The sequence below is a fragment of the Amblyomma americanum genome, chromosome 10 (assembly GCF_052857255.1).
Source record: "Amblyomma americanum isolate KBUSLIRL-KWMA chromosome 10, ASM5285725v1, whole genome shotgun sequence".
In the NCBI taxonomy this organism is placed as follows: domain Eukaryota; kingdom Metazoa; phylum Arthropoda; class Arachnida; order Ixodida; family Ixodidae; genus Amblyomma; species Amblyomma americanum.
In genome coordinates, this window is record NC_135506.1 from 59,960,571 (window position 1) to 59,981,763 (window position 21,193).

Here is a 21,193-nt window from a genome sequence, read left to right on the forward strand (position 1 = left end):
CTGCAGTCTATGCCCTGTTTCATATGAATTTTCCACTGTCCCAATCAGTGCGTGAGGTCCTCACGTGTCACCTTTTTAGCAGTGCCGCCGTTTTCTTCTTGACGTAATATTTCCTTCCTTCAAAGCATATTTTAGGTCAAAAAACAGCTAAATGTCCCGTGGAGCTAAGGCAGGCGAGTAAGGCGAGTTGTCCAGCACTGCGGTCCTCTTGTTTCCAGAAACGGCTTTTCGGACAAAGCGTTGTGAGTTGATGCAATGTCCGTTTTTTTCGCAATTCAGACCTCTTTCTTCTCACCCGGTTCCTCGACATGGCCAGAAGCTCAAGGTGATCATTTTCGCTGATTTTCAGGGCTCGTGGTACCGATTAAGCATAAGCACGCACATTGATATCAAAGAAAACAATCAGCATAGCATTCGCTTTATACTCGCTCATTCTAGCCTTCTTCATTCAAGGTGGCCTCAGAATTTTTCACTCCGTCGATTGTAGTTTTGCATCGGATCGTAAAAGTCACACGAGAGCTTTACCACTTATTCATGTTCTGCTGATATCCGTTGATGAACGGAACGCAAACAATGTTTTGGGAACCTTTCTGCTCCTGAGGAAGATATTTGGCAACAATGATGGTGTAGATTTTGCACATGTCGAGTTTTTTTATGTCAAATGGGTCTTATTGTTAAATTATCAATTTTTACTCTATCTGCAATCGCTCGGGTGCTCAAGCGGTGATCGTTGTCAACAATTTTAGTAACTGCCAGTACGTTTTCTGCTGCTGTGGCCATGACAGGGCGCCCAGGTCGTGCGTAGTAGTCAACGTTCTCTCTTCGATCGGGAAATTATTTGCGCCATTCAACAGCTAATTAACTTGCAACCCCATTGTGGCCGTACACCTCCCATTGGAGCTTCAGGCAACCACGTTGTGATTTCTTCAGTCTCCCAGAAATTTGTGATCGATGCCCAGTTCACTTTTATCATCCGTAATGTTGTCTTGGCTTAGTCTCGCTTTGGCTCTTGTCGTCTGCTTCCGATTTATTTTTTCAGAGCTCGGCTTATTTTGACTACTTCGGAAAGTTTAGTATTCGCTCACAATGCTTTCAGTCCCCACTGCTATCGGATTGCTGCCTACAGTGAAACTAGTAAGGCCAAGTCGTGCATAAAGCGGCGGTAACGGCGCTGGAACACTTTCTCAACGGAAGTCGGTTTGTTGCTTTGTTGACCAACAAAAGTTCGTTTATTGCTTTTTCATTACTAGGAAAGCAATGCGGATGGCATCCATAGGGTGACGCGTACCCGTGGCTGTCATGTCTCCATGCGCATAGCGAGTCGTTACGCTGCAAAAGCTTTTGGCTATATGGAGCAGCAAATAAGGAACACTCTTACTCTAACTAAACACATAGTGCAGGTTTTTGACCGGGGTAATGTGGTCAGTGAAGCGCTCACTGCGCCATCTAGGTGTTAATAAAACGAGGTTAATTTTACTGGAAACGTCATGGTAGATAGTCTAAAAGGGTACAGAAACTTCAGATCTTTACGACATTTACACGACTATTTAACCGTCAGATGTTGTTTAATCATGCCAAAACGGCAAAAATAACAAATGTCGTAACATATCCCATGGCACAATTTTTGTGTTCTGGCGCACACCAGGAAGATGAAGAGGAGGACCGAGCTTGTTTTGAATACGTACATCTGGGCGCGAACTGTATTCTTTAAGGAGTAAAGTATCTCAAGGCATTCATAGGAAGACAATGCCAAATTATAATAATAAACTTTTCTAGTTAGTCCACACAACTATTTTATACTGGCAGAACTGTCTACGGAGAACCATTTTCAGCGCATGCAGCACTAAACACCTACCGTCAGCCGCTCTGCTTTATCTGCTTTAAACGTGCGTTTACGTACCCCAAGGCTGCGATTGGTCTCACCTGGTCGAACCTCTTAATTGACCCAGCGAGGAGTGGATCGCAGCCACGATACCTGGAGGTAAGGGCTGCTCCGGCGCCGCCCAGGAGGGCGTAGTACAAGCTGGCAAAGATTGTGCCGATTATGACAGTCCTGCAAGCAGCGCATCGCGTTCTTTAGGAATGACAGAATTCAGTGGTAGCGGACAATATTAGCAACAAAGGAAATACCTTCACGGTACAACGACGTCCGCAGTAGTTGACTGCTAAGAGTTAAAATATCTGCATTTCCACTATAGTCCCTTTTCATTTTGTACAGAGTTTGCTACCAACGGGCCGTGGTAGAGAGAGAGAGAGAGTGGCTAGACGCACTTTTTGCAAACACAAAGTGATCCAAGGAGGGGAAAGCCTCAGTGAGCTTACCAATGTTTCGACAAAAGGATTTGTCTACGCCTGGGCGAGTACTTTGTTTAAGCGTAATTTGTGGATACACACGAAAACGCACGTGCATTGTAAATAGCGGCCGGAGAATTGGGTTTAGGATTCGTAAAACTTGACGACGTTTGTGGCGTCCATGGTTTCTTTCCTCTGCAGCTGTGCCCTCAGCGTAAGGGAAGCAATGTCAACAAGCTGTCGCATTCCTGACAGCCTTTCACATCAAATGTGACAAAAAGTCCTTTAGGGTTTAGGCATTCAGAGCTGGAGTAGAAAATAGCACTCTTTACAGCAACGAATGATGAAGAGAGAGCGAGAGAAACAGGAGGACGGAAAGGCAGGGAGGTTAATCAGGCGATACCCAGTAGGCTGCCCTACACGTGGGAGGAATGATGAAAATACGCCCTCACCATTTCGCCTGTTTAAGTGACCTGGAGGCGAGGTACCTCTGGGCGGTACCCTGGTCCACGCATACACGGTTGAAGAACGTCGGCGATGAAGCTATCAAAACTGCCCAGAGGGTTTCGTCCGTTGTGAGGTCAAACGCTGTACTGAAATGCAGAAAACACGTTATGTACCACGTTATCCGCTGCAGAAGGCGAAGATTAGAAGGAAAGGAAGTATTCAATCTTTGCTCCTCCGCTAAACAAGCTGTTTACCCGAAAATAGATCAATGTGCGATTCAAGGCCAGGGGCAGCGCGGAATGTGACCAAAAGTTTAGTACGACTACTACGACAACTTCTGAGAGACTTTCCATTCGCGACGATATGGCGTCTTCAGTATTCACTACACAGCAGTCTAGCGAAGGCAGGCAAATAGGGAGATTGTAGTACTTAATTGAAGGGAGCAAATGTGAGCTCTTGGGCGTGCGAAGCCGCTACAACTTCTATGCTGCATTGCAATCGCCTTGGAGTGAATCGAACACTCCAAGAGATTTCTTGGTCGCACCACGGTCGGTGGCAAAACGCGCTCCCGCTGCTTCTGCACGAAAAGCTACGCGTCTAACCCTTGGGTTTCTGTTTGAAAAGCGTCTCTACTTGAACTAATTTAGGAACTCTGTTGCTTCAATAATCCAGGGCCTGTCACTGAAGCCGTAAAGGTGCACGTGAAAGCGGCAGAGTATAACTACGCAGGAACACAGAACTCACGACCGCCTACTAACGTTTGAGAAACCGTTACTCATCGAGGTCTGTCCGCAGCCGCAGGCAACAAAGAGTTGTCGTAATCATTTGTTTTGTAGCATGTTTTGGGATATAGCACCAGACAGACTAGGTTATTTTTGCACACTATGATAATGCAAGTAAGAAAGAAGGGTCGGCGATCAGATAGAGATATTTGAATTTTTTGTTGATATTAGCCCGCTCTGAGCCTTAATTCCTGTTCATATTACAGTGACCAAACACCATTCGCCGCCTTGCGAACAATATACACATGCGTACCTCAGATTCGTAACGGCTCCCCTAAGAAGGAGCCGTTCTTTCCTCGTTTGACACGTAGAGGCGGCGTTCGCCCAACGACCAAAAACATTTTACAAATTTAGGCCCCAACCCTCTTTAATTTTGTGTTTCCTCCCCATCGGAACCTTTCTGCCCATGTGAATCGTGTAGCCAATTTGGCCACAAGCCTCTAGGCACAAGTCTCCACCTAGTCCCCGCGCTATCTTGAAGGATATTTACAACAAACTAAACTATGCAGACACATATGCAAAGCGCTCCATGCATCTGCTGCACATATGCATTCCCACCGATTGCTCACATACAGTGGCCCTAAATTCTATGCAGGCTCTCTTTTTTGTTCATCCACTATGTCTTCTTTTTCCCGTTATTCCCAGCTAACCTGGATAACATATACACCCTATCCTTCAAAATAAGCGCCCGTGTATCACGTGGTTTGGGAACGTCGGTTGTCATTATCGTCCAGGTGAGCCGTGCAGTCAGGAAGCAAACGTTGGTGCGTTACGTGCTGACCCCGCAAGTTTGCTAAAATCTTCGGTGCAGGCATTAGAATGGATGACTACAATGAACAAAAATATGCAAGTGTTTGCTCTCTGCTGCGTAACGCTATAAAGTTAGCAAAACATGTCAATGCAGTGCTGCCTGTCATTTGGTAATGCCAAAGACCTACAGACATTGTGGCATCCTCGGCGCTATTGCAACTATCTCAACGAATGCACTATGATGCGCAAGGCGCTGGCCACGTGACCGGATGTTGACTGTCTACGCTGTGCTCTGTGAATCCGTCGTGGAAGGGCTCCGTATAACAGATTTCGTTGCAAAAACACAAGGGAATGTGCAAATAGAGTGTTCAGACATTGATGGACGTCAGATTACATACACAAAAAGTCCCTGATTGACCAATTAAAATAGCTCTGATCGACCAAGGAAGCCTATGGTACTGGCGATTCCGAGAACATGGTCACTCCTAGCAGCTCGAGGCACGCGAAAATTGCAAGTTAGGGGCGCTTGCTGCACGTACTTGAGGAAGTACTTGCGAGAGTCGAGTTCGTTGAGAGGCCGTGCTCCTGTACTTCCGGCGTCGTAGGCGACTTTGGCCATTATCAGCATAGGCACCGAGACCGTGAGTAGGCCCTGTAGGCAGTCCGCCCACACCACGCTGCGGAGGCCGCCCTTATTTTGCAAGAAACAAGAGCGTGTCACACGTCGACTCTCACGGCATGAACTGCGCCAGATGTCATGGCAGATAAGAGCGTCCGTCAGTGGCTTAATACACACTGGTTGCTGGCTGACCGGTGATATGGCATGCATGGCGAACGGAACGCAAAGATCGCAGAACGCTTTGCGCACTGCGTGAGAGTTTAGTGAGGTTGGTCTATGTGTAACATTTTTCGGCAAAAAAATGCGATGCAGTCGCCAAAGCACATACTCCTTATCACCTGCGCCCGATGGGAACGCTAGCATACCCTAACTTACCTAACCTAACCAAACGCTAGGTTGGCTTAGCTTTACGTAAACTACGTTAGCGTAGGCTAAGTGCCGATGGGGTCAGGAGGTATGGACCCCAGTTCAGTGCTGTCGAGAGCGGGTCATGTGCGTTGTGCACTCGTAGTGGGCAGTCGTAGGCGCGTGCGGATGCAGCACAACTGCCACTATGTTCTCCCTAGGGAAAGGCGCTTTGTGTGAGGTTTTCTTGCCTCAATCCCGCTCTAAATTAAATGCGAGCAGCGGGCAGCGAGTTTCTAAAGCAAGCGTAGACATACAAACTCCACAGAGGCTTCCACGATGTTGTGCGTGAACAAGAAGTACAGCTTATTTATTCAACAGTGCAGGTATATTCCATGTAACCTATGTAGTTGGTGTTCTTGATAATGAGTCATGCCAGTTCATAGGATTCAAGAAAGTGTATTTTTTGTATGCTTTGGTGTGTGCACCCGCATGTAATGAGCTGAGATCTGGAACTCTACCTCATCCATCCACAGTTGGGGAGAGGGCCATAATGCAAGATCAATGTGATGATGGGGGCAGATTTTGAAATGCCGCAGTGAGAACAATGCTATGGTTCATTTGACAAGAGGTAACAGGTAGGGTAGCAAGATTTCTCATAATATTTTTAAAAAAATGCGAAGTAACCAAACATATTTCTCTTTTGTTATAATGTGTGTTGTTTTGGCGGCTGGACGCAGAGAGAATACGGCAGTTCAAAGCGATTGATTGTTTGAACCGTGGATGCGTTGACGGGCGAAGAAACTGGCTGGCGGTTTAGCATTCCTAAGCTCGAAATATAGTGCGAAAGCACAGTTTTTTGCGGGTAGACATCACCGCCACGTATCTAAAAGCACGATTGAGTTCTGCACTGATCCAGGTAGCCAGTTATGCGCGACTTCAACTTTTTCATCATCAATGCCAATTTACCTAATGTGCACCGGCGGCCTATGCTCCAGTGCCGCGTTTCTGTAGCCATGCTGCCAACGCCAAGGCGTATTGCTCCAGTGCCGTGTTTCTGCCACAACGTTGTCCACGCCGACGCATGCAGCTCACATCTCTCTGTCACTACCACCACATATCTCAAAGCACGAATACTAGTTTGATAGTAGGATTACTTTATGAAGAAGACGATGTGCAATACATACAGCGTGAGAGTGTGTTGCAGTTTGGCAAGACGAGTTCGGCTGCGGTGGGAGCCTAGTGCTCTTGCGTAGTGGCCAGCGAAGCTGATCAGTTCGCTCCGCGGATATTTATTGGATTTCATTTGCTGTATTTATTTCCCTTAGCACAAACCAACAAACATTTCAAGATCTTGCTGGGGAATAACGCATAGGAATAGTGCTGTGACACTAATATGCCTCCGATAACATTATGAACAGCGGTGCACTATCGCCTCTTCCCCCCCCCCCCCCCCCCCTTCCCCACTCTGTTCCCGTTTAACCTTTAGATACTCACCATGGCTGTGTAAGTTGTTGCTGTCAGCCCAATGGCGACGGAACACCAGATCGACGAAACGTTAAACACTGCAACGATAAACAGAAAGCCCTTGAATGCCATGAGGCAGTGCGCTTGCTTACCCTAGAAATCCTCCTAGCACACTTGTTCACGTAAGCACTTATTTCTCTGCATGAAAACAGGCTAGATTGCTCTCGTTTGTGGTAGCTGGTTGTCACGCGTACGAACACCCATTCTATGCGATGCTGCAAGGAGAGGAGGTATGCATGAACAACAGCAGCGATGTTCTCAACGTAGTCCTTCTTTTCGACTTCGTACTGATTTCGTTTTGCACCCGTAGGTGTTTTTCGCTGCACCCATCGGCACCTGCGTCGGACCTCTGGACCGCGGTGGTCTGCGCGGAATATCGCAGTTTCTCGTGGCGCTGATCTCAAATTAATTATCGCACTCAAATGGAAGCACTAGAACTTACCTGTTCTTTTTGTCATTCGATTTGGGAATAAAGGAATTTTGGGAATGACAGCTTAGTGAGAAGTGAAAGGTGAGAATTTCCACAAAGGAAGTTGTCCGGATCTTTTAATTTACAGTTGCGGCTGGTGGTGCCATCTGTCTCCAGAGGAAAGCACCGAGCCGAGTGTTGCAAGATGCTCGGGTCTTTTAATGGCGCCGCCATCGCTATTCAGCGAAAACCTGATGCTGGAAGCTTTTCATTCCTTAATCTCAGCGCAGACGGTTACGTGTTTGCATTATGAACGGCTACATCAGGTACCCAGACAACAGACCTAAATCATAAGGACATCATTGGGAGGTCCGCAGTGGAGCTTTGCGTACATCCCACGGATGTCCCTACAATGTTTTGAAAACATTCGAAGTGAAATGCCAAAAAAATGTCATTCGGATGTACAACTTTTTCAGGACCTTACCAGAACTTCAATGGAGCGTCACTATTTTTTCTTTTGCCTTCACCAAGGCCCGTATTCTAACTTCATGTCGTTCTCAAAAGTGTCGTCATTGGTGACACATGATTCAACACAAAGCCAAAAGCGGAAGCAGCGCCTCATAGCCGCCAGAGAACTAATTAGCTTTCGCTTCCGGCATTTCGGCCAATTTCATATGACCGAAAACGAAGCTTGTAAGAACGACACAAACAACACGCACCCCGATCACATTGCACAGTGATTTAAAACACAAAACTTCTGCTAAAGTAGTTTTTTATGCAAATATATGGGGCATGCCGATGGTTAGGCCAAGCATTCATTCATATCTGAATTTTATTTTTCAAAGTAGCACCTGAAACAGAACAATTTACATTAAAAAAGCACTTATAAAGCTTTCACAGTTCCTCTCAGGAATTGCTCGTCACTGAGTGCAAAGTGACGGACGATGTGCTCGTAGACTTTCATTCACAATTTATGCAATAGGCTTCATTTCTGTTGTTTAGCCTTGTTTAGCTTGTCTGGTTGACATTTTAGAAAATTATCTTTTTTTCTTCAAACTAGAAACAGTAGGTAATTTTAATACAACAGGCAGCCAAGTGTACATGCGCTGTCAGTTGGTTTCGACTCGAGCAAAAAAAAATGTATGCGGTCCAGAAGGGCTGATGCTCAGTGCATGCCTTAGGAAACACAAAAGGATGTCGACCCAAAATTTATAGTTGGCTTCCCCAACTCAAAACAACTTCAGAAGCGTTGCATTTTGGGCGAAACAACTATCGAGATAAAACAGCAGGTATAATTATATATAAGTTATGTAAGGTCTAAGCAGGAATTCCGGATGACAAACTTGATCAGAACAAAAAGTATGCGTCCCACTGCAGAGGACATGCCATCAAAACGAGAAGTGAAGCAGCATGGTGCGGGGCATATATAATATAGGACTGCCTTATAAATAATTACCGTGAAAAACAAATGCAAGATTTCTTGCTGAAACAATACAAGCCTACCCAGCAGAGGTTAAAAAATTAGCACAACCTCTGGATCGAGTTTAGGCAAGCACAAAATGATGGAATAAAAATAAGGTAAAATTTTACATAAGCTATTGCTAGCATGGTCAGAAGAAAAAAAAATCAATCACGCTGCATATGGCATGACTAAAATGAAACATGTTATGAGACTACTACAAGGCAGAGGAACTATTGTCTTACATGTAAACAATCCACATTATTAAAACAGATCTCGTGAAACAAAAAAGGTGGTAGTACAAGTCTAAACGTCATCTATGCGAAAACGTTGTTGTCTTAAAGAAGTATAAGATTTTATACATCCTATCGAAGTCTTGAAGTCTTCCAGTAGCCTAGGCTAATGCAATGCTATCCGTTGATAATAAAGTGCTTGCCATGGCGTATCGTAGACTACTAAATGACATGCTGATTAGCTGTTATGAAGTGTTTTAGCTGCGGTATGTAATGGTAGTAACTGGCTAAAAGAGGTTTTACCTAGCTGTATAGATGTGTTGTAACCGTTTCGTATCATTAGTAATGCAATGCTTTTCAGTGAAAGGCACTTTATGAAGAGCCCATACTTCATGTCAGACAAGTAGTAAGAATTTCAAAGAAAATGTCTTGCATGCCTGGGGGGACAAAGTGTGTGTATTGAGGTGTGTAATAAAACTTGTTGTTGTACTGTCTCTTGTCCCTCTTGTGTGACATTTGGCCTGTTGCCTGAAGAAGAGGCTATATTTGCTCTGCGAACAGGTACTAGGCAAACAACAAATTTAATCTGTAGACAACAGGCCAAATGCCAGGCAAGAGGGACAAGACAGCGCAGCAACGAGTTTTCTCACACACCCTCATTGCACACATTTTTCCGCCCAAGCGTGCCAAGACATCTGTATTTTGTCCGCACTGAGTTCTTACTGGTCGTGAGACATGAAGACAGGCTCTTCGTAAAACGCCTGCCACTTTTCCTACGGCGTAACTATAAGTGAATTGTGCGAATGTGACATACTGCTGCTATTTCTGCTGTAATATGAAAGCTTTTGGGGAGGGGGGGGGGGGGAGCCAAACTGTGCAAAAGCAGCATATTTTCAAGTGAAAAATCACACTAAAGAAATAAAAAAAGAACTAGCATGGTTGCTTCTCAATGCAAGCGCTGCTCTCGGTGCAAAAGAAATGCAACAAATGGCTTCAATAAAAATTACTGCTACTTAATGTTGAAGAAGAGTGAAACGCTGATGCAAAACACATTACAAATAACCTCAAGGTAACAAAAGCGTCATTTTCATGACCAGTTAATGTGTATCTGCTATATATAGTAGACACTAGGTTTATGTCTCCCACGAAGACTGAAATACAAATGTTGCTTGCAGTCGCACTCTATAGAGGGCATGAAAAAAGGCTATTGTTACTGCACGAACATAGCAATTAATATCAGTCTGACTGTTTGCATGCAAGAAGACACAAAATACACGAGACAGCCTGCAATTAATAACTTTTCAATTTGTTCTATTCATGATTATTTATGCATGGTGCTGTAAGCAGAGAAAGAAAAAATAAGAGAAATCCTTCTTCAGTTTTGCCACTTGTATGAGCTAATAACCCCCATTTCCCTCGCTTTACAAAGCCACTTCTGTTTCTGAAAGCCTTGCACATTTGTTTTCCCTTTGCTGCAAAGGTTTTGCTGTTTCTTTTTTAGTTTTACCGTTAGTTTTTCCTTCAAAACTAGGCAAACATCGCCACCTTGAACTGTGTGTGTTATGTTTCTAGTGGTTTTTAATCAGCTGGCATGCATACCTGTGCTCGCGCAGCAATTCATTAAGGCAGGTCCCTCTTTACCCAATGTAATTTTTCGCAGGAAATTGGTATACCAATCTCCACATACCCTTTAGTATTATCAAAGTTTTTTTCATGTCTCATGGCACAGCTATCAGTTTTCTTTTATCTGCTCTTCCATTCACCATCTTGCTAACTCGTTACACGAGGAGGGCCAAGAAAGCCACTGCGCATCGGCATCTGTTTTTTGAAGCACATGCGGCAAATTGCAAACATACAGCTAAACTATTCTTTCTACTTTTTGTTGTTCCGTATTGCTGGTGCGCCACGTGTGCTGAGCCCTAGCTGCTATGGTGTTTCGTTGATTCCAGCAACTGTTTATTCTTCTAACCACTAGCTTTGAGTTTCATCACATTCTCCACCCTGCCTTAAGCCACGTTCCATGAAGAAAACTCGTTAACAGGCTGGCTCGGCAACACTTTTTGTAAGTTCTGAGCACCCCCAGTCGTTATGCATTACTCCTTTCACGGCCCTCTCTTGGTATATCCGACTTGCTATGCGAACCTGTTTACAGATCAAGACAATCATGCCAAGAAGACCCAAGCTCCAGTAAAGCGGATACTTGAAACCCCAATGTAAAACCAGGTCGAAGAAATGCAAACCACTATTCGATCAGGGCTCTATCACTGCCGCTTTCCCACTGACCCTTACATGTGTGCGTATTGTGCAGCGAATAATCCGTTCCACATCTGAGGGGATGACAACTTTGCATAGAACCAGAAAACTTGAGCTTCAGAATAGCTCAAGTTTGCAATATTTATAGACTATTATCGTAACCAATGTAAAGCAAACATAGTGAATGTAACAAGCCAGGGCTTAAAATGCATTGATGAGGTAACCGGTCGGTGAGGCTTAATTTTTCGGCCACGTCACTGACCACCACCAACCCCGGTTTTTCTGCGACACGGGGCTTTTAACGGTGACGCGTTAAAAGTAAGCTTGGAGCTCCGCAGGGCAATGTGCGGAGATTAGGAAGATGGAAATAAAAGGAACTGGGTGAAGATGGGGGAGCAAGAAAAAGATATCCACGGTGGAAAAATGAGTCAGGTCTGATCGTAGTGAACAACAGTACTTACAACAAGCGAACATGAGCAGATATGCAAGCGAACTCAATCAGCACCAGAGACCAGACCTAAGCCTCTCATACTGACGCATTCAGTCAATCCGTCACAATCGTCCAGTCTGCTTCCGCAGGATGCGTGCGTATCGCCTTGCTTTTGGCGCATATAAATTTGCACAGGCTAGACAGCGCAAAGCGAGCGAGTTAGAAACTAAGCGGATTCTACTGTGAGTGTAACGCATGTTGGTGAACATAGCACAAAAGTTAAAGCAGCTTACCCTCAGGCTACAACTGGTCAGTCCTAGCTGGTCGGCGAAATGATTACCATGATTATGACCTCACCTAAGGCTGCCATTGCCACTGAACTCGTGTTCTAAGACCGCTGAACTGCCGCTGAGCAAACACTAATATCCGCAATAGGCTACAAATGATTCCGTGAAATAACGGTTGATGGGAAGGGTACGCTTTATCACGGTTTGGGTCCTGCCTTTTGGTTCTAATTCCGTTGCGCGCGCTGGCCTTCTCCGGGGGATGATCTTCAGCAAAAAGTGGCCGTAGTTTAATTTGTAGTGGGACGGGGCGCGACGACTGTACGACGAAGACATCAACAACGCGAAACGGGAAGAACAAGTCTAATGCAACTATCGCTGTAATACACGATGAACGGCGTAAAATCGAGAATAACATCAACATGAGAGCACTTTCAACATTGTCTCGGTTCGAGTGCTTCACACGGGTATTACAGTGTGTCCGAGGCCGAAAGCATTAGTTGCGCGCAGAAAAAAATATGAGCTCTTTATACTGCTATAAGGCTTTATACTGTTTGTCTGTACATGCCTAAGGACGCTAGCACGCGGCTTTTTCACTGTGCGACGCGAGATGCGACCCGGTTTATCTCTAATGATCGCAGCCGCGGGCATCTGCTTGTACAGTCCTTCACACTCTTCTTTAGAGTGCTCGAACGGCGAGCTCTGTTGCGCTTTGTGAAAATCGCCGCTGCCTAGGGGGCCTTACATAACATTTAAAGAAATGAGGAATTTTGTTTTATGGGGTTTAATGTACCAAAGCGAATCGAGCTATGAGGGACGCCATAGTGGAGGTCTCCGGGTAATTTGACCACCTGGGGTTCTTTGACGTGCACTGACATCGCAAAATACACAGGCCTCTAGAATTTCCCCTCCATCGAACTGCGACCGCCGCGGCCATGATCGAACCCGCGTCTTTTGGGTCAGCAGCCGAGCCCCACAACTAATGAGTCACCGCTGCGGCAAATGAGGAGTTAAACATCGTCGATAGGAATTTGCATTTACGACCGACTAAGGTTTCGAGGCATAGGCCGCTAGTAATGACACCAATGCCCTCACCGATGCAACGTTCGAGCCCTCGAGACAGGTTTGTGGACGACTGTATGTCGTTGCAGATTGTTGTAGTTGCTTTTGACACCTTATCGCGAAGGTTCCTTGTAACCTTTAAATGATTCGCAGCCGAGCGCGGAAGGGATGGCAGTGATTGTAATCTTCGACAGCCGCCGAGAACGTTTATTCCTGTTTAAGGAGAGTATAGTTTAGTTTAGTTTATGCGGGTTTAACGTCCCAAAGCGACTAAGGCTATGAGGGACGCCTTAGTGAAGGACTCCGGAAATTTCGACAACCTGGGGTTCTTTAGCGAGCACTGACATCGCACAGTACACGGGCCTCTAGAATTTCGCCTCCATCGAAATTCGACCGCCGCGGCCGGGATCAAACCCGCGTCTTTCGGACCAGCAGCCGAGCGCCATAACCACTCAGCCACCGCGGCGGCTTGTCTAAGGAGAGTAAACTTGTAGGCCAGTTTGTAGGTCATAACCACTAAAACTGCCACAGACACAGAAAAGAGGCAGCCGACAACACAAGGCGGTGTTTTCGACGGTCACCGCATCAGTGTGAATAAGTTTTTTTTCTATGCGCGAATCAGACGATTAACATCTCGTTACACTGACGCCTCAGTCTGCTCGTCTGTCCTCGCCGGTGTTGTCACCGTCACGTGACAATACTGTAATACAATGCACACTGAAATTATAGAGTCCGGTTCGCAAATATTGTGATTCATTTGGATTCAACTATGTTTCACGTGACGCGGTTTTTATTTTTTCAAGTTATGACAGTGCTTTCATACAACCGTCTACAGTCAGAAGTGCAGCAACGCACAGGAGGAAAATTATCTAGCTCTCTCCTCCCGAGTGAGCGTCTGACATTTCATGTTCCCTTAGTAGCTATTGGGGCAGCTGTCAAAAGCTGTATGAGGGCTGAAGAATGCAGTCCACAAAGAGTGCGGAAAATAAACGCCCGCGCTGCCTTCATAGAAGATATACAGATATTTTCGCTGCTGTGGAGAAAGAACGCGTGCTCGAACAGATGACCAATAGTTTGGAAAACATCGCGTAAGATCCGTTAGCAGGAGAATATGAGATACTTTTTTTCTGGAAGCTGCCAACCCTTTATGAAAACTGGAAGAAGCTTTCGACTATTAACCAGAGATCAGAAAACATAGTTCGCCAAACTGCCCTGAACTCAGGTCTGCAGTCTAGTACAGATTGTTAAAAAGTAGGAGTTAGCAGAAGAGATGAGCACCGTGAGCTCCATTAGACTTCTGAGTGCGCTATTATAGTTGGTGGGTTGAACAACAGTCCTAGGTTTTATAACAATGCTATGCAATAAAGAACATTCCGCCGAAACATTTTTTTGTGAGGGCCTTTGTCGTATGACACGCTGAGAGCGAGGAAGATGTGTATGAAATTGTTTATTTATTAATAATATAATTGCTTATAACTGTATGTTATATTATGGTATAGGAGATTATAATTTATTGTAATTGTTTTTATTTCAATCCTGAAATTCTGGGTCCAGTAATCCATGACCTTCTGGTTCGTGTTAAATACCATACCGTTGGTGGTTTCCTTAACGAATGCTAAAAACTGTGATACCGGGTGTTTTAGCTAAAATGTTCTGCAGTTCTTGAAAATAGGCTTTCACAGTAACAAGAGGTCTTTTATTCGGCATAGCGTAGTCAGCAGTGTAGAGCATCAGAATACCACTAAGACCTACTACTTATTAGGCTTCTTAACTAATATTGAACAGTTGCCTTTTAACTATTACTGCTAGTTTTCGTATGTAATGAAAGGCGTGTAGCCTACCGTAAGCTAAGCCCATATAATTTTTTTCACAATTTCAAAAACGCGGATACCCTCGGTGAAGTGCCTAACAGATTTGGCTTATTTCGGCGTGTTACATGCATTGGAGCGGCTTCTTTGCCTAAGTGGGTAAAATTAATTGGGTCGCAGATCCGTAAGTAACAGCGTGTTCGAAACTAAAACTGATATAGGTGTTAATTACGGTGCGCTACATGCCTCTCATGAAATATGGAGACTGTAACATTAAGAGCTAAACAGCTAACTGCTCCATAGTAGTAAACTAGCCTACAAGTTAGCACGTCTTAGCTGTGCTCTGATGCGTTACACAGCTGACATTTGTAGCCCATAGAGTGGCCTATTGAAAGTGTTTCATTGCACATGCAGATGAGGGCCACAGACACGGTTCTCAGCAAATTTCACGTTCCAGTACAAATTTTTAAGTGGAACAATGTGGGGTATATTTGTCCCGTCTTCACTAAACGGGGTAAAAAAAATGGGACGTATTTGTCTCATTGACCTGCATGGGTTTCATCACAGAGCTAGTTTCTGCTAACCACGTATTCAAGTTGCTCGCACTAGTTCTCCTCTTGTGGAACTGGAACACCAACGGCGTCTAACCATGTGTTCGAGTTTCACAGGGTTGTGTTCTGTGCCAATGAGCCTAGCTTCAACCGAGACGCCAATTATGTTTGACCATTTTGTAGCGATAGCTACATTACGGCAGCCTTTCGAGCCTTCAGCGTGGCTGTGCTGCCACCCTGTGGCTGCGCCACCACGCTGTCACGTGGTTGGTCACGTGGTGCGGAGCAGCTGCCGGTGGCGCGGCGCCGTGGCTGATCACGTGGTGTGTCACCTGATTGGTCGCGTGACCAGCCACGTGGTGCGGAGGAGCTGCTGCTGCCGGTGGTGCGGCGCGGGCGAATCCGAGCTGCCACAGCTGTGCGCATGCGCCGTGTCAAGTGGGACGAAGATGAAGAAGGAACGCCCAACGAAACGGAGCGGCGAAAGACTGACTTTGCAATTCGACTGAGCGAGTTCCATTCGGCCAGCTGTAGCTATCGCGTAACTCCAGGTTTAAACAGAGCCAAACTACAGCCATTTTTTTTGTGGTTTCTACGGAAGTCTGGGAAGTGGAGCCTGTTTTCCGCTTCTGACATCTCTGTCACAGATGAGAAAATCTATAACAGACAGCCGGTAGCCGAATCTTGCACAATGCAGTGCCGGAGCATTGTGCATAATATGGGGTGTGTTGTATATGCTGCCCTTCTTTAACCTTGACAGTGTTGTTATTATGAATCTATCTTGTGTTTCAATCGCGTGCCTCTTATTTTTTGCTTTAATAATAATAATAATAATAATAATAATAATAATAGGTTTTTAGTGGAAAGGAAATGGCGCAGTATCTGTCTCATATATCGTTGGACACCTGAACCGCGCCGTAAGGGAAGGGATAAAGGAGGGAGTGAAAGAAGAGAGGAACAAATAGGTCCGTAGTGGAGGGCTCCGGAATAATTTCGACCACCTGGGGATCTTTAACGTGCACTGACACCGCACAGCACACGGGCGCCTTAGCGTTTTTCCTCCATAAAAACGCAGCCGCCGCGGTCGGGTTCGAACCCGGGAACTCCGGATCAGTAGTCGAGCGCCCTAACCACTGAGCCACCGCGTCGGGGCTTGCTTTATTGTGTGGAGTTCGTTTTCAATTTCTGCATTCAATTTTCTAGCGATTGCCGGCAGACTGTGCTACTAATTCCGGGACTGAAGTCGTCATACTTTATTTGCTAAACATAAAAACAGTGATTTTCCTTATGTAAAGCCATGAAGCAGTTCAGGAGGCCGTTCATTACGGAATTATGGCATTTTCCGGAGGATACTGCAGTTGCCACACTAAAGTAGTCTGTGTAGGAGAAAGAACTTTGTATTTCCCATTCTAGGCTGTGTCTTGCAACCAGGGCCACACCATGATGCTCTGCAGTAAATATGCAATATCTATGTGTTCATTGTTTTCGTTTGGGAAAAGCGAGGGCAGTGTACCGCACATTAAACTGGAGCAGGCTCTCAGACGTCGGTGCAAAACTCTGCGCACATATACTTTTCCTGCAAAGGCATGATGTGCAGCTTATTCGCAATCGGTAACCCATGTTTGCCCACCTCTAGAAGCGAGGTGTCACAATTAACAATATGCATTTCTCAAGGAGTCGTGATGTCACTAAAGGAGATCATTTCAAGATATCAATGTACCAAACTCAGGTTTTACGAATGCGTGACAACTCAGATGGGGAATTGTAATGTCATGGCTGATCGTTTTGGTTGCAGTTGTGTGCTTGTTGTTTCAGGCAAAATTATGATTCCTGAATTCTCCACTTGGGATAGTATCTTTGTTAAATATAAAATGCTTGTGAACCCTCGTCATCATTCGACTGACCATCTATCCGCATCGATGTACATGCTAGCGATATGGCTAGTAACGAAAGAACCCGTGTTCAAATCGAATCAAAGGCGGTACACTAGGTAAGCATCTTTAGGGAAAATCTTGACGCCGACTCGCACACTACCGAACTGTATTCAGTAGGTGACAAGAATAGGCTGTCCAGAAAATTTAAATGGCAGTCGTGGTACGAAGCCGATGACTGACAAGACAGAATTTTTACCACGTTCAGTATTTTCATACATTTCAATTGTAAGGGATGGATGTGTGTTCTGAATATAAGCTTTTCCTCAGCTGCAACACCAGGAAATGAAAAGTCGTTTTAAAATGATGATGTTCAGCCCATACAGTGTGATATTGGAGTCAGGTAGAATTCCACCTTCATTTGAAATGATTATACAGTATTTACGAGTTAAATTTAATCCTCTTTTCAGTTTCTCAGTTAGAAATTCTGTCACCCCCTAGCTGTATTTGCCATTTACTTACGGCTAGATTACAGGCCTTAACACATATCTGGATATCGTCGACTTAAACGAAATAAGAAACAGATGTGTCGAGCGCGGCTGTAATGCAATCATTTTAACAACGCGAAATTTTACAGCTGAGTACCCGACCATGGGCAATGCCGTTCTCGTATGCGACCTGACGTGATAAAGCATTTGCAACGAGAACCACGTAGTTGCTTCAGAGAATAAGCTTCTGTGTCATTCAGCATGCTGAGTGAGTTTCCAAGGGGCACATATCACGAAGATTGCCATAACGCAACTTCGTATGGTGTGCTTTCTCCAGGTAAAAAAAAATGGCAGCGGCTTAGCTCTGGTTAAACCTGGAGTGACGCGATACCTACAGCTGGACGAGTGGATCCGAACTCGCTCAGTTGAATTGCAAAGTCCGTCTTTCGCCCCTCCGTTTCGCTGGGTGTTCCTTCTTCATCTTCGTCCAACTTGACAGGGCGCATGCGCACAGCTGTTGCAGCTCGGTTTCGCCGGCGCGCCGCGCCGCCAACAGCAGCAGCTGCTCCGTACCACGTGGCTGGTCACGTGGCGGTGGCGGCGCCGCCACTCCGTGACTGCGGAGCCATGGTCACGTGCCACCGCCACGCTGAAGGCTCGATATGTTACCGTAATGTAGTTATCGCTACAAAAGTCGCAGGGGTTTAACGTAGTTCATCCGAGCAGACTTGCAAAAGCAGGTGTTCATTCCTCAATTGGAGGGGACTCTTAATATCCCCTTAAGGGTATGATGCGATAGCTTTAGTGGGCATTAACACACTAATTAATTAGAATTGGTCTTTCTCTACTTAACATTCATACTGGCAGCGGCAGCGGCCGAGCACCGTTAAAAGAAGTGTTTTCTGATATTGCCGATATGAAGCTGTGATCCGATTTGGCATTTCACTAGCGAACACCGACGTTTTTTTGTGCTGCGTAGTACTGCGGAAGATAGCATCGCTACCTCATAACGAACGGCAGCGGACACGCCCCATCGGACAGCGCTATAAAGGAGGGCCAGCTACCAATGGTCGTCTCACTGGCAGCGGCAGCGGCACCGGTAGAGCACCGCTGTAAGAAGTGTTTTCTGCTATTACAGGTTGGTTACTAATCACTCAATACTTTTACCTGCAGCTTTTCTCTGCTGCTGCCGCCGCTGCCAAAGTGTTTTCACCGATGTCAGTACGCCTCTTGATAAACACTGTGGAGCATGTAGTGCAGAAATTGAGGCACTAGATTCTATTATAGAATGCAGTGACTGTAAACCAGTGTATCACACGGGGACATGTACAGGGATTTCGGGTAGTACTATCAAGTCGAAAGGGGAACACTACTGCAGTGCGTGGCGTTGCGCAACTTGCAGGCGTTCCAAAAATCGAACCACAGAACATGATAATTCTAGCAGTACTTCAGATGAACAAGATGTTCGAGAACTTTTTAGAGGCATAACTGAAAAGCTGGAGTACATTTTGGCTCTGAAAGAAACAGTAGATAGCGATGAAGATTCCATCCAGTACATTAGTTGCCAGTATGACGCGCTATCGCCACGGGTGGAAAGGAATGAACTTGAGGTCAAGAAACTGAAGTGCAAGGTAGATAAGATTTAGAGGCAAGATGCTCAAAGAAGCCAGCTGAAAATTAAATGCTTGAATGGGGGAACCCAAAACTTAACCTCGAATTCCATGGAATCCAACAAACGCAGAATGAGGACCTGTTTGTCGAGATAAATAAGCTGGCTACCCTAATCAAACTGCCGCAGCTTTTGGAAGGTGACATAGTGGCCACTCATCGCCTCCGCTCAAAGCCAGATAAGATACCTGGCATAATCTGTCGCTTCGCCAAGCAATCGGTGCGAGATCAATGGTGGCAACATCGGAAAGTGCTGTCTGAAAGAAATGAAGGTTTCTTCATATCGAAAAATCTGACAAAAAGGACACGCGCCTTTTTGAGAGAAACTAAACTCTACGCAAAGGCAAAATACTACAAGTATGTTTGGCACTCGAACAACAAGGTGCTGGTCCGGGAGGCTGATGGTGCGAACGCAGTGATCATTTCCTGCGCTTGTGACCGTGACAAACTTCCGTAGAAAATGTAGACGAACACGATGTCAAAATGGCACACACGCTTAATCAGTCTTACGTACTACCACATTTGTTTTGCAGTAACTTAGGTACCGTGTTTTCAAATAGTTTCAAATTCTTTCACCTGAACATACGGTCATTAACTCAGAAGCAACATGATCTTTAACTATTTTTTGAACAGGCAGAACAATCATTTGATGTTATTATGCTCAGAGAAATTTGGTGTGTGGATGACGTGAATATCTTTCGGCTACCAATGTACACCGCTTTCTACCTCAATCCATCAACTGGTCGTGATGGTCGGATATGTATCTTGGTTAAAAATCAGTTTTCATGGAAAATACTTAATCAGTTCTCATTAATAACGCACGACTATCAAACTTTATCATTGAAACTAAATAACATTTCTTTTTGTGTTTGCTATCGTCCGCCAAATGGCTCAGCAACATCATTCCTGGATTTCTTAGACACTTTTCTTGCCTTTGTAAACAACAACAAACTGAACTCAGTTTATGGAGGAGACATCAACATCAATATGATGAAAAAAGGTCCAATATAACTTAGGCTAAATGCTATTTTAAAGATGAATTCATGTTGGAATACTATCAGTTTTCCTACGAGAGTGACTGAAAATTCCACATCCCTAATTGATGTATTCATTACAAATTTGCGTTCTGAGGCCGTTAAAGCTGGCACCTTCGCATCGAGTTTGAGTGACCACTTGCCGAGCTACATGTGTTTCACGGGACATGCACTGAAAAATAATGCACCCCCAAACCAAACAATTCAGCTTATCACAGAACATACATACTCTTTCTGTTGTTTGTGAGAAAATAGCACACATTTCTTGGGCACCTGTGTATGGTCTGAAAGACGCAAATTTGGAGTATGAAGCTTTTTGCAGGCTATTAAAAGTTAGTTACGAAGCCAGTTTTCCGATCAAGTGCTGTAAACAAAAAAAAAATACGTAAACCTTGGATAACTGCAGAGCTTTCTAACAGGACACGTAAAAAAAAAGTCATATTCAACGAATTAATAAGGACTAAAGACACAGTGCTATTTCAATCCTTTAAGACATTAAGAAATATTCTAGACAAAGTTATAAAAAAGGCAAGGCGAGAATACTATATACGTGGAAATATACTATATATATGTGGAAGATACTGAATTCATTGTCGAATTACCGAGCCCATGGGGAACAAATACGCTGTTTAAAAATAAATGACGTTAAGGTACAGGATAAAGCACTTGCTGACGCATATAATGAACATTTCGTCAACGCAGGAAGTAACACTGCACCAAACGCTGATTTTGAAGGCATATTATACAATTCGAGATCTACATTTTTATGTCCAGTATATGAGGAAGAGATAGTTAACATAATTCTTAGCTTAAACAACAGTAGTGCTAAAGTTATTGATGGATTTCAAATAATACCCTTTAAATATGTGGCAGATCTTCTG

General features: G+C 44.8%; 1 pseudogene; it reads right to left on the reverse strand.

Moving 5' to 3' along the window:
- LOC144108349 (sodium-coupled monocarboxylate transporter 1-like) overlaps nucleotides 1-21,193 on the reverse strand; it is a 92,076-nt pseudogene that overhangs the window by 58,975 nt on the left and 11,908 nt on the right.